At 44.2% G+C, this 15826-nt stretch overlaps 1 protein-coding gene across 4 annotated transcripts in view; it reads right to left on the minus strand.

Moving 5' to 3' along the window:
* LOC116945890 (zinc finger protein ZFPM2-like) overlaps window positions 1-15826 on the minus strand; it is a 204134-nt gene that overhangs the window by 121810 nt on the left and 66498 nt on the right. The window lies entirely within an intron of this gene.

Here is a 15826-nt window from a genome sequence, read left to right on the forward strand (position 1 = left end):
GAGGGTGTGGTGGGGGGATGCATGACGTCAGCAGGCACACTGCGTGACGCTGCCGCATACGGCTGACATCACAGATGTGACGTCACCGCTCACATGCCGATCAAAATATATCCATTATTGCGCGCCCCCTACCCCAAAATACAAAAATATATTTTTTATATGTTTTACATTGTTTACAGTCTGGAAGCTACCCACATGCCAAATTTTAAGTTTGTTGCATGTCAGGAAGTATGCTCAACATTTCGAACAGATACACATATTCACAAATTTCCCTTTCATATATATAGATAGTAAAGTAAATTATTATTTATTCTGTATAAACTGTATCATATATTGATGATGTTTCTCAATAGCTGGCAAGAACTGCCCTCCCATAGCTACAGAAGGTGGTTGACTAATGCTCACAACAATGACCAAAGCAGTTGAAACACATCATATTTTTACAAATGAGTGGTACACATGGCGTATATGTCAGTCACCTTGGTATGGTAATTCAAAAGACATGGATTGGCCCAAAATGCCTTTGACACTCTACATATCCTAAGTGTCCTTAGCTTGGCAGTGTTGCTATTTGCACATACATTACTTGTATTTACCTATTCATTTGTTAGACCATACCAATCGGCTACCACAAACTCAACGGGAAGCATTTTTTAAGAAGGAACATGTTTATTATGTGATCCTGCTGAGATTATTCGAGAAAAAAAAAAGTTTAAATGTAAACTTTAGTTATGAACGAAAAAAAAAACGAATTTCCTTTGAAAGGGTAATTGTTTGTAGTTTTTTTTTTCTTGCAGCCAAGGCAGAGTATGTTTTGTTGTATTGAAGGCCATAACATGGTGACCTGTGTGTCTGTGTGGTGACCTGTGTGTCTGTGTGGTGGACCTGTGTGTCTGTGTGGTGACCTGTGTGTCTCTGCCATGGACCTGTGTGTCTGTGTGATGGACCTGTGTGTCTGTGTGGTGGACTTGTGTGTCTGTGTGATGGACTTGTGTGTCTGTGTGGTGACCTGTGTGTCTGTGTGGTGGACCTGTGTGTCTCTGCCATGGACCTGTGTGTCTGTGTGGTGGACCTCTGTGTCTGTGTGATGGACTTGTGTGTCTGTGTGGTGGACCTCTGTGTCTGTGTGGTGGACCTGTGTGTCTGTGTGGTGGACCTCTGTGTCTGTGTGGTGGACCTGTGTGTCTGTGTGATGAACCTGTGTGTCTGTGTGGTGGACCTGTGTGTCTCTGCCATGGACCTGTGTGTCTGTGTGGTGACCTGTGTGTCTGTGTGGTGGACTTGTGTGTCTCTGCCATGGACCTGTGTGTCTGTGTGGTGGACTTGTGTGTCTGTGTGGTGGACTTGTGTGTCTGTGTGATGGACTTGTGTGTCTGTGTGGTGGACTTGTGTTTCTGTGTGATGACCTGTGTGTCTGTGTGATTGACCTATGTGTCTGTGTGATGGACCTGTGTGTCTGTGTGATGGACTTGTGTGTCTGTGTGATGGACTTGTGTGTCTGTGTGATGGACTTGTGTGTCTGTGTGGTGGACTTGTGTGTCTGTGTGATGGACTTGTGTGTCTGTGTGGTGGACTTGTGTGTCTGTGTGGTGGACTTGTGTGTCTGTGTGATGGACTTGTGTGTCTGTGTGGTGGACTTGTGTTTCTGTGTGATGACCTGTGTGTCTGTGTGATTGACCTGTATGTCTGTGTGATGGACCTGTGTGTCTGTGTGATGGACTTGTGTGTCTGTGTGATGGACTTGTGTGTCTGTGTGATGGACCTGTGTGTCTGTGTGGTGACCTGTGTGTCTGTGTGATGGACCTGTGTGTCTGTGTGGTGGACCTGTGTGTCTGTGTGATGGACTTGTGTGTCTGTGTGTCTGTGTGGTGACCTGTGTGTCTGTGTGGTGACCTGTGTGTCTCTGCCATGGACCTGTGTGTCTGTGTGGTGGACCTGTGTGTCTGTGTGGTGACCTGTGTGTCTGTGTGGTGGACCTGTGTGTCTGTGTGATGGACCTGTGTGTCTGTGTGGTGACCTGTGTGTCTGTGTGGTGACCTGTGTGTCTGTGTGGTGACCTGTGTGTCTCTGCCATGGACCTGTGTGTCTGTGTGGTGGACCTGTGTGTCTGTGTGGTGACCTGTGTGTCTGTGTGGTGACCTGTGTGTCTGTGTGGTGACCTGTGTGTCTCTGCCATGGACCTGTGTGTCTGTGTGGTGGACCTGTGTGTCTGTGTGGTGACCTGTGTGTCTGTGTGGTGACCTGTGTGTCTGTGTGGTGGACCTGTGTGTCTCTACCATGGACCTGTGTGTCTGTGTGGTGGACCTGTGTGTCTGTGTGATGGACTTGTGTGTCTGTGCGATGGACCTGTAAAGAACAACCCCCACTGAATTCAAACCAAAGCTGTATTAAATTTGTATCAACCTCAGAATGATGATGGGCTGAATGGACCCTTGATTCGTATTTGAGCTCACACAACCTTATGCTTGTGCGTCAAGCACTCTGCCACAGTGCACAGAATAAATAAAGATTCTAATTCTGCATATGATGTTCAAGTATATAAACTTGCATTGGGAGTTAGACGTGTGTACACATGCGTAAACACACACAAAAATCTCTTTCATCACCATACAGAGACGGGTAGGCGCATGTCCAATGACCAAAGCCTAGACAGACTGTTGGGGCAAAGTGCTGCGAGCAAGCACTGCCAGCGCAGATCACAAAGGCGACCGTGCCCTGCCACCTTTGTATCCCCACTGCCAATGTTTAAAACTGTGCAACTACTCATGTAAGACTGAGTCGACGATGGGGAGGCCCCAAGGCCGGCTCAGATATTCGTCACTGATGTTGGCCGTGAATGGGAATGCACGGCAGGTCTCCGGGTTGGTAGCACAGCGCGCTAACCGCTGCACCACTGCTCCCCCCACCACGCACGTAACCGGCACACGCACGGCAGCACACACACGTGCGCAGGAAAGACAAAGACCCCGTTTAGCCTTATAGACCATAGGGGCAAGTGCTGTTAGTGAGATCTTATTCTATTAGAGCTGAAATGGCAACGACAGGGGGTGTAGACAGCACCACGCACAGATGGGATCACATTGCATTGTGCGAACCACTACACCACCACTCGTCACACACCGCAGCTATGCATAGATGCATCTGTAATGTGAATGAACCTCTCGATACATCCGAAATCTTATGCTAATGTATAATAGCCATGAAGAAGCAATACCCTACATGGAATGTAGACTGGCTTAGATCGCAGGAGCTTACGCAGGTGTGTTATTGGCTGATTATGAAACAAGTGAAAAGCAAGTTAATGCATACATAGGCATTGCAGTTTTACCCTTTTGTTGTAAATAAACATAAAATAGCAGCGTCTATATTCAGGCAAGCATTGGGTGGGTACTGGTAGTCCAAATCAATTGTTGTAAACTCTACATTGTTATGGCAGGGGCCAGTCTATCCATGGGACAGTTACCCCCACACACAGCTATGACGTCTAACAATGTGGTACTCATTTTACTGACCCATGAGAAATAAGGAGACTGATGATAACACCATATCAATTGTGATGGTTCATTGATTGCGATTGTAGCTCATAGATGATGAACTACAGCGATGTATGATGGTACGTTGGTAAGCATACAATAGTGTACCAGGCATGCGTGGTAACAACGCTGAGTTAATATTCTGAAGAGGGGGTTGATAGAATATGAATTGAGTTCTATCGATAATACACACACATACACGAGGGCCATTGTCTGTTTGGTAAAATACCGTGGTTTACATATTAGAGGTGACCATATATAATTTTAATTGTGCTCTGCACATAGCAATATGTATGTTGTTCTCACGCAGATATTTGTTCAAATAATGAATCTTGACGAGCAAACACATGCATGCTATATTTCAACGATTCAATGCATTATTAATACGTGTAAGCATGTTACATGCATAATAATCCAACTCAATATTTGGTATGCCTAGTCACTCCACTGATGGATGAATGTCTCCCCCATGCCATGCTGGTCACGGGCTTTGTTTAACCACGCAATACCACATTGGTGAATAAAATATAATGGTTAAACAGGCTGACAGACTCCTAGTTTAGTGCATCAACTCCTGTGCCGCCACTTCACTCGGCTACACAATTATACAAATATCGTACTGCCATCACGTATGCTATTAAAGCGCCCAATAAGATCTACATTTAACAGATTTATAACACAGAATATGCATTAACTTTATTCGAAATTACTTAAGTAACTTAATATATCGCTTATTTATATATTGATCGTGTGCTCTACCACTTCGCTAATGATTATGTTGTGTAATTTGTCGTTTGGGTTTTGCGTCAAATTCAAACGCATACCTAACAGAGAAGGTCCCTGCTTTAAACACCCAGCAGTTTACCAGTAATGGTTTCAACAAGCCTGACTATTGATGAGACACCGACTGTCAACACAGGTCCAGAGTCTGCTGCCAAGAACATCTACTCCCAGAAAGCCGTGCTGCTGATGGGATGTAAAAAAAAAATACTTCAGTGTTTGTTGCGCAAGGACAGATAAGGAGAGGAGGCGTATTGTCTGCTTATTTATTTTTGCTCTTCATCAGATTGAGAAAGTGACACTTGGCGTAGATTTTGAAAAATGCTTCAATGAAGGCAAAGGCACGCCGTACAACTCATAGAAGCAAAGCAACCTTCTGCACCTTTCCTTCCATAACCGAAGCTCTCCTCTCTCCACCTTCTCCCGCACCAATTCCAGCACCTCAATCCGGGCTCCGACACCAGCCTTATAAACATTGTACCTAACTCACAGACACTTTAACTACAGCCTCACAACAATGTAAGCAGCCAGCACGTTTAACACGCTGCACTGCCCAACAATTTCAATCAATAGTCAGCAAGAAGTCTAACCTAGCCAGTGTATCTCCTTGCTCACTGCTAAATGCAGAGCGTCGTAGATTTAAAGTGCTTATTTTATTAAAACTATAATGACTTTTCACTTGAGTGCACCCATGACCATGCCTGCAAAGGTTCTATTAAAACTATGATGGAGGCATGCAATTGTAGTCTTACATTTTGGGCAATTTACAAACAGCAGCTGACGGGATAAATTGAAATTTGGCTTTTGAAATCACAAGCCGTCTCAAATAGGCTTGCATAATGCCTCAAACCCTGAATCACCATTTTAGTTCACGGAATAAAGAGAGAAATAAAACCATACATAAATTCAGAGGTGAGGACTTTTCTTCTATATATATCAAGTTATGGTAAAAAAAGCAATATTTTCACACAAGCGTATCACATCGCCCATTTAAAATGAAACGCATTTGTTTGTTGCCACCTTGGCTTATAAAATCTCGCGCTGTTAGCGAGAACGAAAACACACGGGACATGCAGCCATTCACGACTGCAGTCCCATCACGTCACGGCGTTAAAGACATCGACTCAAGGAGCCCGAAAAGGAGCATTGCCACGCAGCTGAAGAAAACGACACACCCATATCTGCCAACATACCTGGTAAATGTGAAGCCCCCCCTTTTTTTTGTTCAAAATCCCACTGTGTTTTCCCCTGAGTTAATTTGCCAATTATATAGGCAACCCCCCCCACCCACCACTGTGTGCCTTTCCCGCGAAGAGCATTGCCTGCCCAGAGTATTTTGTGTAATGTAGCCAGGCGCGATGGCCACACGGGTATAATAATATAAATTAGGAGTACCGGGTGTTGGTGGCTCACACAGAGATGGAACGCCATTGTGTGTGAAGGAGCGAGACACTGATTCTACTGCAAGCGGCAAGCACACAGAGCAAGGAGATTACAGTCAAAGATACGATGGCATTCACCTGTGGGTATAACGATGCATCGATTCAATCATTAAACTCCATTATGATGCTTGCGATTCCTGTATCAAATCGCGAGCTTGAGAATCAATTACTTTCAACGTGAGTCACAGTCAGTTCAGGAACGGTGGCTATGGCCCAGCGGCAGCGCGTTCGTCCCTTGTTGCAGGGAAAGAGGGGGGGGGGGTCACGGTTTGAATCCTGTAGCCACCCTCGTTAATACTGCGGGTGTAAGAAATACGGTAATGCCACGCGCCGTCTGCTTCACGGTGGACGTTAAAGATCCCATGACGTCAGTCGCAAGGGCAGGCCATCGTGCGCCGGTGTCGTGGTCCAAATTTGCCAAATTTTGAAAGTGTTCCCCACAAATGACTCAACTGGTTTCTGCATAGAAGCAATTATTTCCCCATTCTAGCAGAGTGAAAAGTGGTAGAGACCCTCCTGAAAACCAGTCACGGGACTCAGTCAAAATGAGGCTTCCTTGGGTAAACAAGCGTAATTAGAAGAATAATAAAATGTAATCGCTGCATCCCGGGCCGGTTTAAGGTTCTTGTAGGCCCTCAGTGTCGGCCTTCAGTGATAACTTTCTACAGCTGCTACTGCTGCCCATATCATCACTACCGCCGCTGTCATTCGCTTGTGTCACGCGTAGGACAACAGCGCTCATCTTCTTCTTTGGTTCTTTCGGTAAAGTCCGAAAGAACCAACGAAGATGAATCCTTGCAGTCACGAAAGCTTTAAAGCGCTCATCTTCCCTTTAATGGGAAATTATTTCTTCTTCAAACCGCTGGGGACTACTGCACCTGTATACATTCCAACCACTGAAGTTGTGGGCGCTGAGTTCACCACAACCAACAGTTTGGTTCGAAAATAACCAAAGCGAACTTGGTTTGTGCCATGGGAAATGGCGCTCACTGTTTAGCGGATTCTCGCTTCCTTGCCGCTGATGCCAAGGAAGTGTCCCCGTAAGTCACCCGCTAAGGGTTGAGATCTTTCTTTTGCGACTTTGAACCACGTTCTGTCGACTTCACAGGCATCAAATGTCTCAAGGACCAATTCGAGCGTGGGTGCTCTGAATAAGAAATCCTGCTTCCGCATCCATGAGTCAAGGTCTTTCATCTAGCCAAATCCCCAAACCCAGCCAGCTCAAAATGAATCAACACCGCCTCCTTTTTGGAAGGCTAGGAAAGCGTGTAAGTGAATTGGTTGTATCTTAGTGACTAAACTAAACTGAGCGATAAAGACAAAGATCTCACCCCCCCCCCCCGTATTGCTGTTAGTGAGCACCTATTAATGTTGCCACGGCAAATGGATGTGTGATGTGACCGACATACACACATTCGAATGCCTCTCTCCACAGCATTAACTTTGCTCACACCTCCCGAAAACGAAAACTATTTTCGGCCGAGTTAACTCAGCGGAGGTAAAAGCCAAGTCCAGATACCAATTGTTGCTGATGTGGGAAAATAACCTGGGTCTCACTGGACTCAAAGTGCTGCGGACTGGCCTCTACACTGCCTCTTTCCACACATTCATTCTAAACATGGAACATATAACAAGTACATTATAGTTGATATAACATAGCCTCTACTCTCACCACGTGGTTTTCCTCAATCTCCCACTTTATTTCACAGGAAAGTTGGCTGCGTGTAATTCCATAACTTCTAAAATGTTGCATGTACCTATTTTATCAGAAACCCAACAGTTTATTTTTGAGTTACAGAAAGACTGTTAGGGGAACATTCCACTCTAAGCTACATAGCACACATATACATTATTTGGCCTTTTTTCTTGGAATGTATCATGCTTTATATAGATCATATAAAATGTTGTGTAAGTTATAAATCTTGAAATAAATAATAATCATAACAATAATTTACAGCCCTTTGTTGATCCACTGTTGGATGAAGGTCTCCCCAAACCGTGTCAGTCATGGGGGTTGTTTGACCGTACTTCGTCATGGCGCTACTTGCAGGTTTGAGAATGGGGCACCAAGGACTGGTTCAGATATCGCTCGCCACAAACGTTAGCCCATGGACTGGCATAACCACATATTGGTGGGCAGGTTCACAGCACAGTACCCTAGCCGCAAATCTTAAAAGAGATCTATACTCAATAGAAATGAGAGTAAATAAAAGCACACTTTTGAAAGCTCTTTTTATATATATGTTTGTTCATAACCAGGAAAAAACGAGTGGGAGACAAATGAGATAATCGACATATCTTACAAGGGCGAACTGAATTTAAACCATTCCATCAGCAGCATTTCCTGAACTATATCATAAGAACAAAAAATTAGATGAACACCGAACACAATATACTCCATTGTCTGACGTTCATCAATTATGAAAAGGCATTTGATGCTATTGAAATTTAAGCAGGCATATCCAACGTATTATCTACCAAGGCCATCAGACACGATAAGCACATATCATCAAGAAGATATGGCGAGAGCTGGCTCTCAGTTGGAGAAAGAAAGAAACTGAATACACATCAATGTAGAGGGCTATAAGCCACAGTCCTTCCCAAGTTACGAGAGTTGAAAATCCACACGGTGTTTCCAAGATAATGCGATTCACCGGTTCCTTCGCAATTATAGTTAACTTCAAAGAAGTGCAAAGTTTCGAAAAAGACGGTGAATTTAAATGCCCACGTTTCTCCACGCTCAAGTCCGTTGAGGAAAAGTGACAGCCCTGACAGTCAGTGTGGAGAAATTCCACATTTCCATGGCAGGGTCTTTGCACAGCAGCAGGACTCTTGTCTTGCCTTACATTGGCTGGAAATATACTGCCTGTTTAAACCCACCACACCCCCCTCACCCCCAGGAAATGTACAGTTAACAAATGAAATGAACACGTGCAAAAATAATATAACACACTTTATCTCAGGCGTGTTATGAACCTATTTCACATTTAACACAATTTTCCTCAGCTTGGGCTTGGAGCTAAATTCTATACATACACGCCGTATCTATTTAAAAAAAACCCCATCCTCATAATGAAACATTCAAAAGGAGATGTATTCAAATGCAAACAAAATCCTGTAAAACATTTTGCTCATCCGTTTGAAAAACCCCACATCACAGAGCACATTTGCTCCCAAAAGAAGAGATCAATTTTCCATAGTGCAGTAGATCTCGTTATGTTTCCAAAAGGAAGGGGAGGGGAATTGATCAGGGAGTGGAGTCAGCTCTCACCGATGAACGCGCTTGATAAGGACACGGCCTCACATTTAAGTGTCAGATGTGGCAAGTGCTTTTAAGTGCCAACAAGCCAGCCTGTGAATGCGAGGGACTCTGAGAAACACCAGCCGATCATTTCTCTCGACCCAGCAGCACAAGGTCCCTCAATGCACGCAAGCCATCACTTCAGAGATCCGTCGGAAAAAGAAAAACACTCACGATCTCCGGGTGGAAGAGGAATTATATTTTTTAGGAGCTGCGTGAGAGTCTATTTTTCTCACTTTACCTACAACGTGTGCGCACGGTAAATGGTATCGGTGCAACCCCTGCAACTGCTTGCTCGTGTCACATGTTTGACCATAATTCACCACGCCAGGGCCAGTTAGTGAAGGGGGCATCCGGGACCAGTTCATTGATCACTCGTCACTGCTGCGAGCTATGGACGGGATTCGAATTCAGGTTGTCAAGGTCATAGCGCAGTGCACCGTACCACTGTGTCACCACTCCTTAAAATAATCAACGTGATGTAACATCGCATTGTACTTGGTTAAAAAAGAAACCACTATATATTAAAAAAAAATCAAGCGAGGGTTTTTCTCGAGGGTATAGGGTTGTATAAACACATTTTTTTAAAATGAAATATTGTAGAGTACAAACAAATAAAACAGAAAGTCACATTCACTACCCGCATTTACGGGACGGTATTGCAATGAAGGTGCAAGCGTGGAGCTCAAAGATGAAGCACATAACTTTCCCCCTTAGCGAAAGGCTTATTTTACAATATAATTTGTGAACTGCATTCACATTTCACTACCAAAATAAATTCTCGCAAGCGGATAGGGGCATGCGTGAGAGAGAGAGAGAGGGAAAGAGAGAGATAGAAAAAAATTCCATCAATTTAATACCGTTCAGCAATTCGAATCAATTTAAGAGAAACTGGTTGTGGCTGGTGAGGAATAATAAAAAAAGAGTCTTGTTGCGATCCCGCTTCTGATATGTTGGAAGGCAAATCCACATGCTATCTCATTTGATCACTCAATCAGCCGTGCCTTCCATTAATACACACTTTGAAAGCAGAGATAACATTACATTACAAGTGCCCCGTTTCCCACTGGCCAGAACCATGAGCTGATGCTGCCGGAGATAAAAAGGTGCAAGGTAATAGCTAATTTACTGTCGTTTCTGCTCAAAATTTATCTTTGCATTCCTTAATATATATTTCTCTTACTTTTAAAGGGATGCTGTTGCTGTGTTCCTATGTTTGCAGAGCAGCGTTGGGGTAAGTAATGCGTTATCAGTGCAATCGCATCACTCATCTCGATTTACCTGCAATGAAAATTGTCAATCGACGTAGCGAGACTAGTAGGCGTGCCTGCCATGGGAATAAGGAATTTCCACCCTTGGTTCATGGCTGCGAACAGACACGAGGGCGGTTTTCAATGCGTGCTTTAAGCACGGCGACACCCTGATTTGACTTCGATTTAAATAAGATTGCCATGAACTTAGCAGATACCAATGTGTTGCTTTTTTTTACGTTTACCAAGATTTTTGTTGAACATTTTTAAATTACGATTTCAAAGATAATGTAAATAGGGAAGTGATCGTGTCAGCGGCTTGAGGTAATGCAGACAGCAGAATGCACAGCCTACAGATTGTACATCAATACCTACCAACAGAGCAGAGTGCCGTATTTCTAGGGCTTAAACAGCCTAATATATATTTGAATAAAGTAATCGCAACAGTAATGTAAACAGATTACGTTACCATGAACACACTAAATGAGAGATTATCCTCACCTTTAAAACATTGAGAATTCAGTCATTGGAGACTGAATGTGTATTTATATAAAAAAAAATAAACTAAGAATACTTTACACTACCCGTGTTGGCACTTACAATCACTTCAACAGCAATTACTATGAGTGTAAAGAAAACTTAAAAATAGCAGGTTACCCACAATAGGCTTAGATATTTCACAAAGCGCTGCTTAATTGGCAGATCAAGAAAGGCGCCACGTTATAACCATAATCGACAAAAGTTGTTCTGTACGTTCAAAGAGATCCCACCCCCCCCCCCCCAAAAAAAAAAAGGACCCTCTTATTCCACGCCGGTGTGTTCATGACCGCTGCTGTACACGACGCGACCAGATCGCGCGGCGAAAACGCACAAAAATAAAATAACAAAGTTCGTGAAAAAAATGAACACTATATCATAGTACTTGTACAACTGCAAAGGAAACAAACGCAGTTTGAAGAAAAAAATCAACCACCTTATCTCCCGCAATGTATCAGGACCCATTTTCGGCGAAACAAGGGGATGTACTGAAGCGTGACAAGGGAGAAACAACTGCGTTAAGCGGATTGATCGCGACAAAGAAAGCCCTCCAAAGGGAGTACAATTGTTACAATAGCGTTATTGATCGCCTCTGGGCTGCTGCGTAGGAAATTGCTCCGCAGAGTGTTACATATCAGCTTACCGCACGGGAAGGGATGGTCCTGTGACAAACGCTTTGGGTCAATATTGATAAGGGAACGTCTTTGTATTGTGCTGGCGGCTCTGGGGGGCGGGGAGGGGGGGCACGGCGTTGGCCAAACGCGCCCAGAGCTGGCTGGTAAAGCAGGCCAGGGCAACAAAAAAATAAACAAGGCACTGCACTTGTTGAGGTGACGTCCCCCGTCAGCATCGCGACGCGATCGACTTATCGAAGGGCGTCTGTCCGTCGTTCAGCTTTTTAAAGTCGAGAACCCGACGTGGTAGAACGGGGTGAGCAATATTACCGGAGAATCTGCCCGAAAGCTAAAAACAAAAAAACGAAGCCCCTCTTCAAAACACAACTGTTTCTTTTCGTTTTGAGAAGGCACGACCTGAGTTGGAGAGCAGGCGTTCAGAAACAAAATGTTGGAGAGAATGAACAGCCCGGCGATCACCACCTCACTGCCATCTGCGAGTTGTCGAGCGATAGCTACTGAGCGGTTACCGGAGAGCAGAGAGCAGTGCATGTTGGGACAAAGCAAAGAGTGAGAGAGTGGGTGGTGGTAGTGGGGGGGTGCTGAATGCCATCCATCATCCGTCCACTGTGGCAACCAGATGACAACCGTTGGACATGACTGCGGATCGTGAGATGATTGCAAACGTGAAAAGAAAAAGCGGTCTTCGAAGGTCAAAGTGTTCCTATGTTCAAAACAAGTGTTGATCTGTGCTCATTTCTTTCAGGAACTCTGAGCCAGTGCTGGGAATTCCATCTTTCCATGCTGGAAATGTGAATGTGAACCGTAAAACAACCAGTGTTAACATCCCACAGTGGGGAACCGACATCGGGCATATTTGGTGGGCTGGGTCAGTCTCCATATGGGAATTGATTTAGCAAAATTCGGATGGGTTTGATTCCTGGCTCGAAGGCTGACATCGGTGGCGAGTGATATCCAAACTAGCCCACCAAACCAAAAAGGCTGAAGATTGCCATTGTTTTATATTGTTACATAAATATATTGAAACGATCACAATAGTAAAATTGAAGAGCAATGATGATGGGGAAGACAGCGAGAGGGGATAGTGGAGCAGGAAGCAGTCTTTGGAGATTTAATTGTGAGATTTTACGAGTGTGGCCCAATCATAATAATAAAACAATTCATTAGACACGTCGAACTGCGTTTGTTTATTATTAATGTATTCATTGCATTCTTGCTTTTGCTGTTAATGTTTTGGATCCCCCCCCCCCCCCGGAAAGATTTCGTCCCAATAATCTACTCCCTGGTCTGCCTTGAATTTCAAAGAAGCGGTCTCAAAGGGGTCCTCACCTGGATTGTCACAAAAGTAAAGAATAGTTTATATATATTTAATAGCTATGCATTCCAATTCTCACCATCTCCCCCTCATTATTACTACATTCCAATGTAATTCTAATTTGCTAAAGCACATATTACTGAGGCAAATTACAGTAAAACGTCGTGGCAACCAGCACTAATTATTTTAACTCGCTAAGTACAGTAATAGGTACAGCCATCAGAATTGAAAGATGCTCACTGCATTAATCAGCGGCGTGCAGTGGGGGAATATAACATGTATGGCAACCAGCGAGTGGACGTGTCTTTACCTGAATTAAGGCCTTCCACAACCGAAACAACATTGAATTTCTTCTGAAAATTGTAAAAAAATATAACAGTTTAACACGTAGGCTTTCGCGACCAATATCATCCATAATATAGTTTTTTTGGGGGGGTTAGATCACGTAAATATAAATGTGTCGTTAAACCCGATGGTAAATGATGTGGATTTGCCCTCCAGCACACCGGTGTGCTGTACCAGTAACAAATTGGCCACGTTCTGTTTACGTGACAAACCTTACTAATTGTCTGTATCGAGTGGTGGCGGGTTTAACGACACATTTATATTTACGCGATCAAACCCCAAACAAAACCTATATCATGGAAAAAACAACAACAAAAACGCTGAATAATCCCGCAGCTGCTCAGCAAAAAAACAAAAAAGCTCACACATCTTAAGAATCATTTGTGAATTATGAACAAAGCGCACAATGGCTGGGTGGTCACCAATGGCCCAATGGAACAAAACAAATCCTATATTCTTAGCTCTTTCGGTAAAGTCACGTTGAAGGGAAACAATAAAATAATAAAATATATATAAAACAATAAAAATTCTCACGACGTTTCGACCATAACACAAACGGTCGTCATCAGGTGTGTCGGTTCGCATTAATTTATTTATTTTTAAACGACACACCTGATGACGACCGTTTGTGTTATGGTCGAAACGTCGTGGGAATTTTTATTGTTTTATATATATTTTATTATTTTATTGTTTCCCTTCAACGTGACTTTACCGAAAGAGCTAAGAATATGAATTACTGCAGTCACGAAAGCTTTAAATCAAAACAAATCCTATTTCAGATCACGTGCGGAAACAACATGGAATCTGTTCTGCACGCACTATATACTCTTTGTTTTTTTTTCGGTAAAGTCACGTAGGTTAAAAAAATAAATTAAATCACGACGTTTCGGGCGCAACACACGCGTCCTTCTTCAGGCGGGCACAACGTAGCGAAGAGCACACCGCTTAAGTGTGTTTTTTTTTTACCTACGTGACTTTACCGAAGGGAAAAAAAAAACAAAGAGTATGAATCTGCACGCACTGTTGTGCACACCAATTCGCCTCAATGCGGAAGCCACACTGACGAGAGGAGCCGTCTCAGGACGGATTGGGAACTGGTACAAACGGGAAGGAGAAGATCCCTAGACAGAGGGAGAGGCAGAGACACGCCGAGGCAGAGACACGGAGAGATGGACAGAAAGACATGTGGAGAGAGAGAGAGCGAGATGTGATGGGAGACGCCTCAACATGGAGAGACACACTCGCAGAGATACGGAGAGACAGAGTGGGGACGTGGAAAAAAAAGGGAAAGACCCAGAGAGAGAGAGAGAGACACTGAGAAATTAATGCGCGGAGGCTAGAAGAGTGATACTAAAAGAAAAAATACTGATACAGCCATGTAGAGAGAGATAGTGACACAGAGAGAGGCACGACCAGAGTGAGGTGGAGAGATACAAAGAGAAAGACAGACACAGAGAGCTTACTGGAGAAAGACAGTTTCCTGGAGAATGACAGAGAGACACAGAGAGAGAGAGAGAAACAGATGTCTAGAATGTTGGAGTGCCATAGAAAGTGGAGGCTCAGTACACGTGTGTGCACACTGCACATCCACAAAGACACGGTTGATGCAAAAATCAATTTGCAGGGTGATCGAATGAACTACGGCTCCGGCATTGATATTTTGTGATTTAAAAAAAATATATATCCAAAGGGCCCGGACTGACGAAGCCCTTTCACCCCCCTGGCATCAATAAAATGAGTACCGATTGTATTTTTATGGATGGCAATATGTTCAGGAGCTAAATGCTAATGCTGAGGTCTGCTAGCCACGAAAGGGCTTCAGGAAAGAGTTGGTATCGTTTTGTTATTCCTCCTCCGTCGAAGGAGCACAGACTACAGTGGTTTACTATATAGTCCATAGTCTGGGTTGCATGGCCATGATTTCACTCCTGTGAAGGAGATGGTGTGGATCGGCCTGTTGATGTTCTGATGCAGTTGATGGTAACACCACCGGTGTCTTCAAAGAGGAGGAATGTCAAAGCCACGAGGTGCGATGTTTGAGGTGTTTCGTCTGGAATGAGGACTAATGTGAGAAGTCAACAGTGATCATCTTATGGAGGGACTTGCCCCCAAAAAATGAATGTGGAATGTCCACCACTGGTGAAGGACTGGAATGAGCACCCCCCCCCCCCTCGCCGGCCACTAATTTGAGCAGAGAGACACTTAGCATTATAATTAATGATTAAATAAAGGGGATGTTAACAAGGTCATTGCAGTTAGCACACTGGACTTGCATTTCAAAAGGTTGCTGGTTCAGTTTAGCCTACCAGCCTGGCAGTTGAAACAATGGGGCAAGTTTCTAAAATCCACCCCCTCCACCCACCCAACCACCCACCACGCCTTGTTCTGTTCACCCAGAAGCATCAACGTAATGAATGTGTGCTGAACTTCTTTCGTACCGTACGTGGCCAACGGTGCTAATTGCAGGTGCGATAGATGGGTTCGCCACAGCCAGTCAATTGGCTGGTCGCGTGTGGTGGGGTACAAACCGTGGGCGCTTGTCACCTCTTTTCCAGTCATCTGCAACTGTAAGTTTGGAATGGTGGGTGAAATACCCTCTAGGTGAGGATATCTGGAGCTGTAGAGGAGGCTCTTTCGACCTCTAGAGGGGGCTCTCTAGAGGGGGCTCTCTAGAGGGGGCTCTCTAAA

The sequence above is a fragment of the Petromyzon marinus genome, chromosome 25 (genome assembly GCF_048934315.1).
Source record: "Petromyzon marinus isolate PM22_M1 ecotype Great Lakes invasive population chromosome 25, UKy_Petmar_22M1.pri1.0, whole genome shotgun sequence".
Classification (NCBI taxonomy): domain Eukaryota; kingdom Metazoa; phylum Chordata; class Hyperoartia; order Petromyzontiformes; family Petromyzontidae; genus Petromyzon; species Petromyzon marinus.